The sequence below is a fragment of the Rattus norvegicus genome, chromosome 8, assembly GCF_036323735.1.
Source record: "Rattus norvegicus strain BN/NHsdMcwi chromosome 8, GRCr8, whole genome shotgun sequence".
NCBI lineage: Eukaryota > Metazoa > Chordata > Mammalia > Rodentia > Muridae > Rattus > Rattus norvegicus.
This window is the reverse complement of record NC_086026.1, coordinates 53,867,495-53,881,822: the sequence shown is the minus strand read 5'-3', so window position 1 is coordinate 53,881,822 and position 14,328 is coordinate 53,867,495.

The following is a 14,328-nucleotide window of genomic DNA, read 5'->3' as shown; positions in this document are numbered from 1 at the left end:
TACTGACTCTCAATATGCAGAAAGAGTTGATTTACATGTTGAAACTGCTGGGGTCCAAGGATTGTCTCACAAACCACACGGACACCAACACGGACAGTCAGACAGGGATAGTTTATTGAGCACATGCCCCAGGACTGGCCAACCAAGGCCACGGTACAGATTCAGGAACTGAACCATAACCCTGAGTTAAGCTCCTACAAGAGTTTTTAAGTCCAAAATTCACAAACGTCTGTGCCAAGTTATTTCACCAATCAGGATTTAAGAATGGAGGACTTCCTTAGGACCATGTCTTTGTTGTATACATATCCTGTTCCCATTGGTTTGGGTAATCGACTGTGACAGGTGACTTGCCTTGTCTAATATTCATGTTCTAACTTGTCAAAAGGACAGGACTTTGTCTAGCATTCATGTTTTAACTCATCAACTAGGATGTCAGTCACCCATGTACATGTCTCTTGCTGCCAAGTAGGATGTCAGTTTCCAGGGAGATCTTGGGAACTTAAACTTTATTGGACCACTACTCAAAATGGAAGTCTTATTCTAAGTAGTTCCTTATATTGGTGCAGGTGTCTCTCTTATGTTGGGGTCCATCTCAGGGGTGTCTTATACCATAAAAGCTTATACACAGGAGCAGGAAGTGCTGTTAGGTGATTGGTTCCGGTCCAAGCTTATTGTGGGTAACTATACAAAACAGTTCTATTGACTTTTTTTGTGATTGGTTTCCAAGGGCACAGAACATAGCAGAATATGTAATCAATCTTGGTATTAGAAAGTTTCCTAGGGGCTGGGGATTTAGCTCAGTGGTAGAGCGCTTACCTAGGAAGCACAAGGCCCTGGGTTCGGTCCCCAGCTCCAAAAAAAAAAAAAAAAAAAAAAAAAAGTTTCCTAGTGGGGTTGGGAATTTAGCTCAGTGGTAGAGCGCTTGCCGAGCAAGCGCAAGGCCCTGGTTTTGGTCCCCAGCTCCGAAAAAAAGAAAAAAAAAAAAAAACTAATAGAATGTGCCTTCCTACCTTTACATGTGGCATTTAATCTTACTGTTAGTATGAGGAGGAGGAGGAGAAGAGTCATTTGAGGAAGTAGAAGGACTTGGAGTTTAGCTGTAATGTATGGATTGGTGAATGTGTGTCTTCATTATGTGAATTTTCACATAGTCACGTGCCTGTACAATCATTGTGATAGAATTTCAGACACACCAGAAGAGGACTCCAAATCCCTTTACCAATGGTTGTGAGCCACCATTTTGTTGCTGGGAATTGAACTCAGGACCTCTGGAAGAGCAGTCAGTGCTCTTAACCACTGAGCCATTTCCCCAGCCCAAGAATTAGAACATTATAAGGAAATTCAAACTGCAAAGCTGCAGCGATTTGGATCTAAGATAAAGTATTTGAGCAGGGAGATGGTAACTGATGCCTTTAATCCCAGCAGAGAGAGAGAGGTGGAACTCTGTAAATCAGTTGTTTCCCAGAGTTACGGTGAACATGTTGGTGGTGACCCATGCCTTTGATCCCACCACCCAGGGACAAAACTCAGATTCAGCTCCTAATGGGCATTTTTGCACACTAGAAAAAGTACATATCATAATTACAGATAATTATTTAAAAAAAACCCAACTCTCTAGAGGGTTCTAGAAAGGCAGCTAATTTCCAATGGGCACAGGAACAAAGAGCTAATAAGCTCAGATTGGTGCATGCAGCCTTAACCAATATTGATCCAGATAATACCCTAATTGTGGAAGTCATATTTATTGGCGACTAGGTATTCTTCATAAAACAAAAGGGAGTCCATCAATATTTGCCTGACGGCTTCTGTTGCAAACACTTTCCACATATGGAAAATAAATATTCTCTCTGAGAAACAAATCTGGACATTTTACAAGGAGTAAATAACTTTATTCTCAGTCATTGCCGACCACCTTGTTGTCAGAAGGATGCCCCTTACAATGATGGATTAGACTATTCAAAGGTAGAGTCCTTCACAGACTTAGCTATGGAAGGATAGGTAATACGGTTGCCTGGTACCTATCTGAATTCCTTCACGACCCGGATGTGGGAGCAAAGGGGTCTGTGCCTTCCCACAGTGAGGAAATACTTCAGTTGTCTATGATCTGTTGGGGGTTGGTCTGGTGCTGCTATATATTCAAATGCTAAATTCTATGCCCCAAGTTCTGGTTGCCCCAAGAGAAGGGAATTCTCTATACATCAGCTTTTGTTGTTCAAATCTTGCCCCTACCCCCAATTAGCCCTGATTGGTTCATAAAAGTTGTGACGCAGCCTGTAGCTGGGCAGAAGAGAGGTGGGCGGAGCTTCCGTCCCCAGTCTTGGGGTCTCAGGTAAGGACAAGAGAGAGGGCTAGGAGAAGAGGAAGAAGGAAGTTTACATGGGGTAGTATGGACTGTCATGAGGGGCTGGCCTGATCAAGTAGAAGGAGCATAAACTGAACACGTGGCACGGAAGCAGACAAAATAGCTCGGAGGGTCGATACCCGCCGAGCTCTAGCATTTTAAAGCTTATTATAAGTTTTAAAGGTCTGTGTGGCTTTTATTTGGAAGAGGGCTGGTTAAAGAGTAACTGCAGTCATATTAATTTCCAGCATTAGTTATTATATACAGAATATTAATATTTATTTTACAATAATCCCCATCCCTAAACTGCTCACCACTCCCCCCAAAATGGTGCCTATTGAACTGTGGGGACCAACAAGTGGTTCCAGCATTTGGCTAATTCATGGTTTACAAACAACAACCAACCATTTTGCCCTAGGAAAGATATAACTTGTTTAAAAAGGAAATCTCCGGAGTTAGGGTTGGGTCAGGGTTTTGTTTTTATCTTTCCAGGAGAATAAGAGCATCCAACCAAGGAATCTGGAGACCGACCACTGGACAAGTGTAACATCAGAGGAAAGAGGCTGGGTCATGTCCTAAGAAAAAGGTAAATTGGCAGACTGGTGTCACCCACCTTCAGCTTGTCTCTGCTGCCCTCTACAGACGTAACTGGCAAATGTTCTCTCCGTGGACCCAATTCAATTAAACTTTAATTAAAAATTAAAGTTGGCTTTGGGGTTGGAGCGTGACTTTCTCCTTCTCCAAACCCACACATGCTTGTTGAAGGCTACAGGAGACCTTGTCTCAAAGAAAAGGAAAGAAGAAAACTGAACGGAAGGACCAACGAAGCTGAGGCAGAAGATTCAGGCAGGTGCCTGCAAACCAGTTCTTAGCTGTTCTTATAAACACTTCCTGTAGCCGGGTGTGCTGGTATAAACACTTCATGATCCGTGTATTGGATCCTGGCACTCTGGAAGGAGAGGCAAGCAGATGTGAGTTTAGGCCAGCACTTTGTCACCACACTGGGCACTCAACGGACCTTTAATTTCACACCTAACCAACACTTCACCAGCAAGGGCGCTACCCCAGAGCGCTACTGGAAGCTTTGCTCAATGGAACGAACTTATCGAACTTATCGAACTTATCGTCATCTATTTTGAGCTCGCTACTGATTTGGGGTTTTGACTATTTCATTTCCTGTTTATAGGGGACGTAATGTACGGTACTTCAGGGACTGTGTGCATGAGCCTTGTCAGACAGCAAGAACTGAAGGCAGAAAAGAGAAAGTTCCCAGGAGAGGGGTGGGGGTGGGTTGGGGTCGGGTGGGAAGCAGGCCCTGGAGGGCTGGAAGAGAGAGCCACCTAGTGGACTCTAAGCAGAATTCTGTTTCATTTGTTTTTGGTCTGCGTTCGCCCTGAGGAAAGTCTAGCAGGAAACTTTATTGTGGTTTCTTAATAGCACGCTGTAAGGGTCATTAGTTGAAAGAGACATTATTGGATGTAATACAGTGACATCATATAAATAATTACCCATACCTGTATAAGTAGTCTCCAGGCCATGAGTACTTGATGCCTGGGAGCACAAGATACCGTTGGCAAGCATGACTCAGACAGGCTTTGTATATTAGATATCAACTAGATTAATAGTAGAATATAACAGTATTATATTAATCATTTTGAATTACTCTAATGAAATCCTTGAGGTAATTAATTAACTTATAAAGAGAAAAGGTTTATGTTTGGCTTGTGGTTCTGGACTGACCTATTCATTGGGTCCAATGGTGAGGGTTCAAGATTGAGTGATCCTATTACTTGGGGCCGCTGGTGACATGCTGGCAGGAATATGCATGGAATAAAGTGCTTACATCTTAAGCCCGGCATCAGAGCAGCACTGAGACTGGTATTCTAGTCTCTTCCAAGAGCTAACCTCCAGTGCCCTGAGCAATCCTCTAGTGCATTCTTTCTTTTTTTGTCTATATATTATACATATATGTGAATACACTGTCACTGTCTTCAGACACACCAGAAGAGGGCATCGGATCCCATTACAGATGGTTGTGAGCCACCATGTGGTTGCTGGGAATTGAACTCAGGACCTCTGGAAGAGCAATTAGTGCTCTTAACCGCTGAGCCATCTCTCCAGCCCCGAATGCTCATTGCTTAAATCATCTTCCACCTTTGATTTTTATTGTTGTTGTTGTTATTGTTATTATAGTGGTATTTTGTTTTTTGAGACTGAGTCTTACGTGGCTTAGGCTGGCCTTAAAGTCACTATGTAGAAGAGGCTTGCTGGCTAGCTCACAGTTTCACCCTAAGCTTTCTTACATTGTTCAGAATCACCAGCCCAGGGAATGGTGCCACCTGTGGTGGGCCTAGCACTCCAATATCAAACATTGTTATGATGTCATACTGAGGACAATGGGAATGACTGTATAAGAGTGGGCTCTCCTCCCCTCAATAAATTGGTCTGGGAACTTTCTCCTTGCTGGCCAGAATTCATAGTTTGGGAAGGTGCTATGTAGATTGCGTGTGGTATAACTCGGCTGTGGACTTTGGGTGCTACATCAGCCGAGTCAGATATACCCATTGGTAAAATAGTGGCTAATATGCCATAGGGTAACCAACCAATGGCTTTCTGATTAGACCTGAGGCCTATGACCCAGGAAGGAATTCATGTCTGACACTTAAACCTGGTCCAAATTCCTGGGCCAGGGAAGTGATAGGCCCTGGTTCAGGAGTTAGAGTTGCTTCGCTAAATGGACATGATGTGGTAAAAAAAAATTGCCCTTGAAATAACTATGCTTGTCTCTCGATGTGCTCTGTCAGAAAAGCTTCTGTTTGTTTGGCTGGCCTGAAGCTTGCTGTGTAGACTAGGCTAGCTTTAAACTCAAGAGCTCTACCTGTCTCTGCCACCCAGGTGATGGGATTAGAGATGAGTGCCACCAGTCAGCCTAGAGAAGTTTATGCTAACTACGGACTCGGAATGGTTAAAGTGGGGGAATAAATGACCATTTATTTATCCTGAGAGCACTCAGCCATAAGTGGGACATCTGTGTCACCAGTGCGCTAAGGCTTGAGGAGCAGCTGGGAAGAGAGAGCAGAATGTAAGGGCAGATGGTGGGGTGAACTATTGTCAAATGTTATCTTCCAGCTACGATGTCGCTGCTGGACTCTTGAACTCACAGCGCACGACCTGTCGGCATCCTGACATGGAGGAGGGACACGCAGGCTCCAGACTTCCCCGAGGGTTTATAGCAGTGAATGGTTGCCGGGGGAGTGAGACAGTAGTGTAGCCCTGGTAAAGTGCCCACGCTCCTGTAAATGACCTCCTATCGGAGCAACCTTAATGAAACTCATTCGGCCAATCCAAAATGGAGACAGGGAAGGAAGAGAGAGACTAGTTTGGAAAAGGAAGGGGATCAAAGGGCTATAGAAGGTGTACAGAGTAAGGGAACAGAGGTAGATATGATAAAACTATATTAAATCATGTTTGATAATGTCATGATGAAACCACCATTGTTTATAATCAATATACACACGCACGCACACACGGACATGCACACACACATTCACACACATTCACACACACATTCACACACATTCACACACACATTCACACACACACATTCACACACACACACACACACACACGTGCTCACACATGCACGCACGCACAAACACACACATGCAAAAGATGGATTGTAGCTTGGGCACTGCCTCTAGGCTCACCACCATCCCAGGGGCCATGGAGAGCTGAGCTGGCCTTCAGCTCCAGCCTCTGCAATGCCCAATAGTGTCCACTGGGGGCCGCCACCGCCCTGAATGTGCTGCTCGGAGATTGATATAGCCTCCCCTGAGGAAGAAGGCCCTGGACAGGGATGCCCCTGACAGATGACATCGTCCACTGCTGACTTTTTTTTTTTCTTTTTTCTATTTTTCGGGGCTGGGGATTGAACCCAGGACCTTGCGCTTCCTAGGCAAGTGCTCTACCACTGAGCCAAATCCCCAACCCCCCACTGCTGACTTTTATGAGTAAATGAATTTGTTTAGACCCAATTCTAGGTCAACTCAAAGCCACCTCCCAGGTCTGGGGGAAACTAGCTAAATTAAGCCTTAGACCCTACCCGAGCCAGGAGCTGAGTATCCAACGTGCCCACCCTGAACAGAGAGGGGCTTATTCTCCCCAAGGTGGGCCCTCAGACATCTTATCTGGACCCATGCACCCATGGGCCCTTAATTTAGGGCGCCTGGTTAGAGGGAGGTGTTAATCCTGAGATTCACAAAAGAAAAACCATTTCCACAATTTTGAAACAAATTTGAAGTAAGCTTTAATTAAATACTGACCAGGACCGCCCTCTGGAATTCCCAGCAAACGGTCATGAGACAGGATTGTAGGGCTTCTTAAGGATAAACCCCGATGGCCACTGTATCTTCCCATATGGCGCTGTGATTAAGAACTACAGCTCCCAGCATTCCAGGAAGTTACCTGGTCCTTGGGCAGATGGGGCTTACAAGTTAACTTTAGGTCTTACAAAGGGAGAAGAGTGTTGGAACTCCCTGGACAGATGTATGTCATCTGAGGGGGTCTCAATAGAGCAGAGCAGCCAGGGAGAGGACGAGGAGCCCTGGATTCTTGTTCCTGACTCACAGTCCAAGCATGACTGCCCCTACACCCTTGGTCAGGCTGTGGTAGATGCTCTCTGTCCACGTCCATACTTCCAATGTCCTGTAGAAGGAACCCAGACACTTGGGGAATCACACACCTAGAGAGAGGCTGTACAGATAGGTCAAGATCTTGCTGTCCTAGAAGGTTCCAGACATTGATGTGACTGTGTATGGTGGCTGAAACAGGAGCCAAGGACCCTGGGACCCTCTGGGAAGGCAGAAATGCCCCTCCTGACTCCTGTGAGGATCCTGCCTCACAGCCACTCCCAGTGGCCCCAGTGAGATTTGCAGGGAAGGGAGGGTCCTTCCCTCCAGGATGCCAGGCCAGGCCCACCCACTGTTCCCTCACCTCCAAGTACTTCAGAGCCCTGTCAGCCACACTAGGGGCTGAGAAGCAGCCAGTCCAGAGTGGGGTGAGGTTGGAGGATAAAACTCCAGGTTCTTCTTCCCTTTTTCCAAGTCATAGTCGAACCAGGCACCCTTCTGCTCGTCCCACAGGATGGCCTCCATGGCGGCCAAGCGCTGGGCCCACAGGTCCCTATTCATCTGGCTTTGGTACGCTTCTGTATGGTTCTGCCTTTAGTCTTAGCAGGCAGGACCCTGCTCTTTGGTAAGAGGGCAATTTACCCCCTTAAGGAATTTCTAGAACCTAAGGGATCATCTCTCTCTGCATCTTGCAGGGAGCCTCCCAGACCCCAGGCAGGTCTAGCCAGCCCTGGCATCACCAAGATGCTGGGTCTATCCTGTGGGTGTATCAGACACTCACATCATGAGGTGTGATCTTGTCTCATTGACAGTAACTGTTGCTATGGACGGTGGTCCTGTGCTCAGCAGTTCTGAGGGACTGTCTTTTTGTTTTTTCCTCTGAAGTTCTTATCATACAGCTTAGGACAAAATCTCCTGGTTGTCTGATCATTTCCTTCCTTTAGTGTTTATTTACTTTGTATGTTTGTGTGAGGTGTATGCGGCACATGTTAGGGGAGAGGGACTACAAGCATATAGAAGCCAGAGAAGGATGTCACCACTTTATCCCCCAGTCAGAGTTTCTCATTGATCTGTGCTGGGCAATCCCCTGCCTCTGCCCTCCGTACACAGACGTTATAAGCCCTGTTGACAATGCCTGGCGTTTTACGTGGGTTCTAGGGATTTTAACTCAGGTCCTCCAGCTTGCACACTTGCCCTCTGAACCAGCCCCCAGCCTGTTACAGGTGCCCCCTTTCCCATCATGCCCCACAAGTGGTCATTCACAAGTGCTACGGCTCAGTCTTCAGACTACATCCCTTGCCGACCTGCTTGGCCCCATCCCCATCCTTACCACCAGAGCCCCGAGCCTCTCTTCCCTCCCTTGAGCCATCTCTATTCCTTGGCCTGCTTCTGTCCCCAACACCTGGGACTTTGTGACTCTTGAAAGAAAACCTTGGTGTCTTTACACTTCAGACTCCTGTCTGGCTGTGCCCCCTCTACCTGCTCAGTGGTGTTTCTGCCCACACGTCACCTCCTCTGAGACATGTCCCATCCTGTATAACACTCTCTGCTTCTCTTTCCCATGGTCTCATGGCTCTCCTTGGCTGCTTTTACTGCTGTTGTATGAGCTGGGGAAACGGAGAAGGGGTGATTGTGTTGAAAGCCTGCACGGAATGAGGCAAAACACCACCCTTGCCTCTGTTTTTGCTGCTAGAAACTGAAGCTCAGACACCAAGGTAGGCTGATCTCCAGGGGGTCTTGACGAATCCACTCATCCAGACTGGGAAAGATTTGCTTGAACAATGGAGAGAACAACCCTCGGAGGCCCAGATGAAAGGCTGTGGCCTTCAGCCCTGGGGCCTCGTGTGGCTAGAGTTTGTTGGGAAGGTGTAAGGTTGATACCTGAGGGAGCCAACTCTGAAAGGAAAAAAGGCTGAGGCTTCCCCTTTCAGAGAACCATCCAAGGTCTGCAATGGAGACTTGCTTCACTGGGCAGACTGATGGCAGATGCAAATGCTTGGTGGTAGGACCTCTTAGAATTCTGTGTCCTACTCAGGGTTATTCCACACAGGAAAGACCTAGTGTGTGGGAGGTGGTGGGGAAGCAAGGCCTGCAGGGTAGGGGTACAGGAGGGCTACATTTGCTCCTAAAGAAAGGAGGGGGGCAGGAGAGGTATGGACTAGGTCCGGGCACATGGGACTTAGTTCTCTGCAGTTTAGCTGCCAACTTGAGCCATGCCCTGCCACCCCTCTGCCAGGACAGAGCCTCCCATTTAGCCAAGGACTCTACTCAAACCACAGCCACCTGTGGATCAAAAACCCACGGCCTTTGTACACAGGCCTGGGGGTGGGGGCTGGGGAGAAGCGTGTCTCAGCACCCTTTTTCTTTTCTGCACAGGACAGCAATTTTTGCAGAAAGGGAGTGGAGGCTGCATGTGGGCCCCACGGCAGCCAGCTGCGGCCGTCTGCCCCGCCTCTGCCTACTACTCTACCTGCCCAAACTCTTGTTAGCACCCCAACCACCATGGCTTCCTGTCTCCCCGTGGGAACATGGCATGGTGTCTGGGTACCCGCCATGCCCCGGTGACTGAGCATCTTCTCCGTGCCACGGCTCATGTCAGCAGAGTCAGGGCCACCTGGGGATTCAACTCAAGTCAGGCTGACCCCGCCCGTGGTCCCTGTTTGCTGTGCGATCCCTGAGATTCGCAGTGTTCATAGATCTCCTTGAAAGACATTTTAAATCAGAAATAAACCTTAGCAAAGCCAACCGAGGGCTTGGCTGCACCCTAACAGGCTGAGGGTCACTGGTTGGTGAGTCCCTCTGTTCTTGTTGTCTTTCTCAGTGTGCTTTATGTTACTGGTTTTGTTTGTTTTGAAACAGGACAGATCTCACTAGGGAACCCCAGTTGGCCTGGAACTCAATATAGGCCAGGCTGTCAAAGTCACAGACAACTCTGTTTCCCAAGTGCCAGCACTAAAGGTATTTGCAATCATGCCCTGTTTGTTTGTTTGTTTGTTTGTTTGTTTTAAAGAGAAATGGATTAAGTTTGATTTTAAAGATTTATTTTATTTATGAATTCACTGTCGCTGTCTTCAGACACACCAGAAGAGGGCATCAGATCCCATCACAGATGGTTGCAAACCACTGCGTGGGTGATGGGAATTGAACTCAGGACCTCTGGAAGAGCAGTCAGTGCTTTTAACCACTGAGCCGTCTCTCCAGCCCCCCAGTTTTGTTTTTAAGGCTTATTTTTATTTTGAGTGTGTCCGACCTGCATGAGCCTGTGCAGGTCAGAGGCACTGGGCTTCCCTGAAGCATTACAGGTTGCCGTGAGCTGCCTGGCATGGGTGCTAGAAACTCAAGTTCTCTAAAGAGCAGTACATACTCTGTAGATCCATGGTTTGGTTTGGTTTTGTTTTCTGGGATAAGTTCTCATAGCCCAAGCAGGCGAAGAAAAAGTGTCCCAGGTTGGCTCAGACTCAGCAATCATTCACTTTAGTTTCTGGTACCTGACAGCCTCTTTAGCTCGCAATGGTCCTGGGCGCCTGTAAAAGACAAGTACACTTCTCTGTTTGAGCCACCGTCTTTCAGATTTCTGTTCTGGCTGCTGCTGAATGGCGCCTTTAATGGCTCCCTCTGCAGAGTGTCTCTTGTTTGTTTTTCTTTTATTTTAAGAACTTCCATCAGGGACAGGGGTGGTAGTGGTGGTGGTGGCACGGGCCTTTAATCCCAGCACTCAAGAGGCAGAGGCAGAGGCAGAGCAAGGTGGATCTCTGAGTTCAAGGCCACCCTGGTCTATTGAATGAGTTCCAGGACAATTGGGGTTACACAGAGAAAGCCTGACTCGAAAAACAACAAAGAAAAATAAAACGAATAAACCCAACCAAAACAAACAAAAAACCAAAATCATCCACTTCCCGTTAGGATCTATATCTCCATGACATTTCCAGCCGGGTGCCAATGTCTTGTCTCTCTTTCTGTACATGTAGGTGTGCAGAGGGATCCCTGCAGAACCCAGAGCTCACTGATTTGACTACACTGGGTGGCCAGAAACCCCCAGGGACTCTCTCTCCTGTCTCTGCCTCCTCAGGACCGCGACCACAGGCAGAGTGCCAGAGATCCAAACTTGGGTCCTGCTGCTTATGAGGCGAGCATCCTGGAGTCCCAGCCATCACCACAGCCCCATTTGGAGTTCTGCAGTATTCTTGCCCGCTTGCCCTATCTTTGACCAGCTGAGGGTACAGGAAGAGTTAAAAGTGGTTAGCCCTGAAAACACACACACACAACATTATACAAGCTGAGCAGGTTGTATTTATGTATTTAGGTGCACACACACGCACACACACACACACACACACACACACACACACACACACACGCGTGCGCACACACACACACGCATGTGTAGCATCAATCAATGAAGAAAAGAGGCCATGAAATAGAGCAGGGAGGGGTGTATAGGAAGGCTTGAAGGGAGAGGGGGAAGAAACAATACAATGATATTATAGTCTCAAAAAGTAAAAGAAATAATTTTTTAAAGGCCGTGACGCCTGCATGGGAATGCCAGCAGCCACCTCCCTGGTGGTGTAGAACATGGCTGCCAGCTGCCTTCCTCATACTTGTCAGTCAGCTGTGCGTCTGCTCCAGCCACTGGTACTTCAAGGCCTTCTCAGGCCAAGAGCTCCTAGTTCTCTGGAGGTTTGGTGATGCCAGAATGACATGACTTCTTTGTCCCAGTCTTGGGGTACTGACACGGTCAATGTCACGACCCATGAGAAGTTTTCTGGCAGCGAACTGTTAAACTGCCCCACCTGTCACGCACTGTCCTGTGTCCCGCTATATGTAGCCAACTAGATTGTCACCTGAAAACTAAAAAGTCCCACCAGGCTGGGTGGTTTGACTCCATTTGACAGGAGAGGAAAGGGCCTGTGTGATTGCAGCTTGGCCCTAAATATCAGCTTCCAGCCTGAGGAGTTGCAGGCATCCGGTACTGGGTGGGGAAAGAGCCACAGGACGGCAGGCGGTGGTGTGACTGATCCTCTGAGCACTAATAGGAAGCCACACACCGTTCATTCTCCTAGAATAACTCTGCACCTGCTGATAAGCAGTTTCTGTTGTGGTGAGAAACAGTACAAGAAAAAACTGTAAGGCCAGGGCCCAGCCCGTCCCGACTGTGACAATTCTTTGTTGTGGTGAAGTTGCTGTGGTCCTCACACCTCCTACTCACTTTCAATCAGTGCCACCTGCGGCCACCAGCCACTCAAGCCACACAGACAGACACCTGTGCAGAGGGGCAGTCAAGCCTGTCCCCAGACCACTCACCTGAGACCACTGAGGCCACTCTCACTGGGTGCTTTAGAGACGAACCCTGGTTTGGCCACATCTGGTCTCCACATGGGCAGACAAGTCATATAGTTTGTTGAAACCTTAGTTTCCTCTTGCAAAGTAGGAATAAGAGTAGCTCTTTTCAGAGGCTATTGTGATACAGACCACAGGTGACCGTGCCTGTCCTGTTTGTGGGTGGAGATGCTCTAGTTGGCCTCCTGCCCCATTGTGCAGCCAGTCACGTGGCTGAGGAAAATTCCACCGAGCTTGAGAGAAACTATGTTTAAGGCATGATCTGCGTGCTGGATAGTTCTATGTCAACTTGACACGAGCAGGGGTCACCAGAGAGACAATGACTCCATAAGATTGGGCTTAGATGATCCTGCAGGGCATTTTCTTAATTAGTGATTAATGGGGGAGGGTCCAGTCCATTGTGGGTGGTGTCATCCCTGGACTACTTCTGGATTCTATAAGAAAGCAGGCTGAGAAAGCCAGGAGGACCAAGCCAGTAACAAGCAACACTCCATGGCCACTCCATCAGCTTCTGCCTCCAGGATCCAGCCATGCTTGAATTTCTGTCCTGACTTCCTTTGGTGATAAATTGTGAGGTGAAAGTGTAAGCTGAATAAACCCTTTCCCCCCAAGGTTGCCTTGGTCACGGTGTTTCATGGCAGCAATGGTAACCCTAAGGCAGGGCCCTCTAGAACAGTGGCTCTTAATCTTCCTAATGCTGTAGCCTCCTTTTCATCACTGCTATAATCTCACTACTGTTGTGAATTGTAATACAAATATCTTTGTTTTCTGAAGGTCTTAGGCGACCCTGTGAAAGGGTTATTTGACCCCCAAAGGGTCTCTACCTATAGGTTGGGAACTGTTGCTCTAGGAGGACTCCCTCAGCCACCACCACACAGCTGCTCCTTCAGGAGCCTCCTGCTTGTGTGACCCCAGCCTGCGGCCTGAGACCAAGGAGGAGGGCCCACCTGGCAATGCCTTCACAGCACAGGTCAGATAAGCAAAGGACTGCCTCAAAGCATCAGAACAGGACCAGGTCCCACAGGCCTCGTCCTGGTCTGTGGGGTGCACTGTCTCTTAGCTTAGCTACTCACATGAGAACAAGACAAATGTGCAGGGAAGGTGGGGATGCCTAGGGTCACAGCTCAGCAAGAGAGAGAGACCTGGAAAAGAGGAGGGAGAGGAGAGCAAAGGGAGAGGGAGAAGGAGATGGAGAAGGAAGAGTAGGGGAGACAAGAATAGGGGGGAAACAAAAGAAAACGGAATGAACAGGGTGAAACAGCAGAATCGGAATAGGTCATATGGAGAATTAATCCTAGCATTTGGGAGGCAAAGGCAGCCAGATTCATGAGTTCAAGGCCAGCCTGGTCTGCATAGTGATTTTCAGGACAGCTAGGGCTACATAGAGAGAGACCTTGCCTTGGACTGAAGAGATGGCTCAATGACTAAGAGCTTTGGTTGCTCTTCCAGAAGACCTGGGTTCAATTCCTGGCACAACAACAGTTCACAAGGTCTACAACTCTAGTTACAGGTGATCCAACACCCTCATACAGACATACATACAGGCAAAACACCAATGCACACGAAATGAAAAGTAAATTAAATAATTAAAGAGACCATGCCTCAACAAAACAAAACAACAAAACACAAAAAGAAAGACTTGGAGGTGGGATAAGCAAACACATCTCAGATTCTGATGAGACAGGGTTGTCTCCGAAACTTGGCATTCTTTTTTTTTTTTTTTAAAGATTTATTTATCTTTATATGAGGACACTGTATCTGTCTTCAGACACACCAGAAGAGGGCATCAGATCTCATTACAGTTGGTTGTGAGCCACCATGTGGTTGCTTGGAATTGAACTCAGGACCTCTGGAAGAGCAATCAGTGCTCTTAACCACTGAGCCATCTCTCCAGCCCCGAAACTTGGCATTCTTAACTTCACTTAATTAGCTCATGTTTGTCTAAACTTATTGCTCTTGGAAAGACGTGCAACACACAGGGCTTAATTCAGAACTAAGCATTAGTCAGGTGAGGTGGAGAGG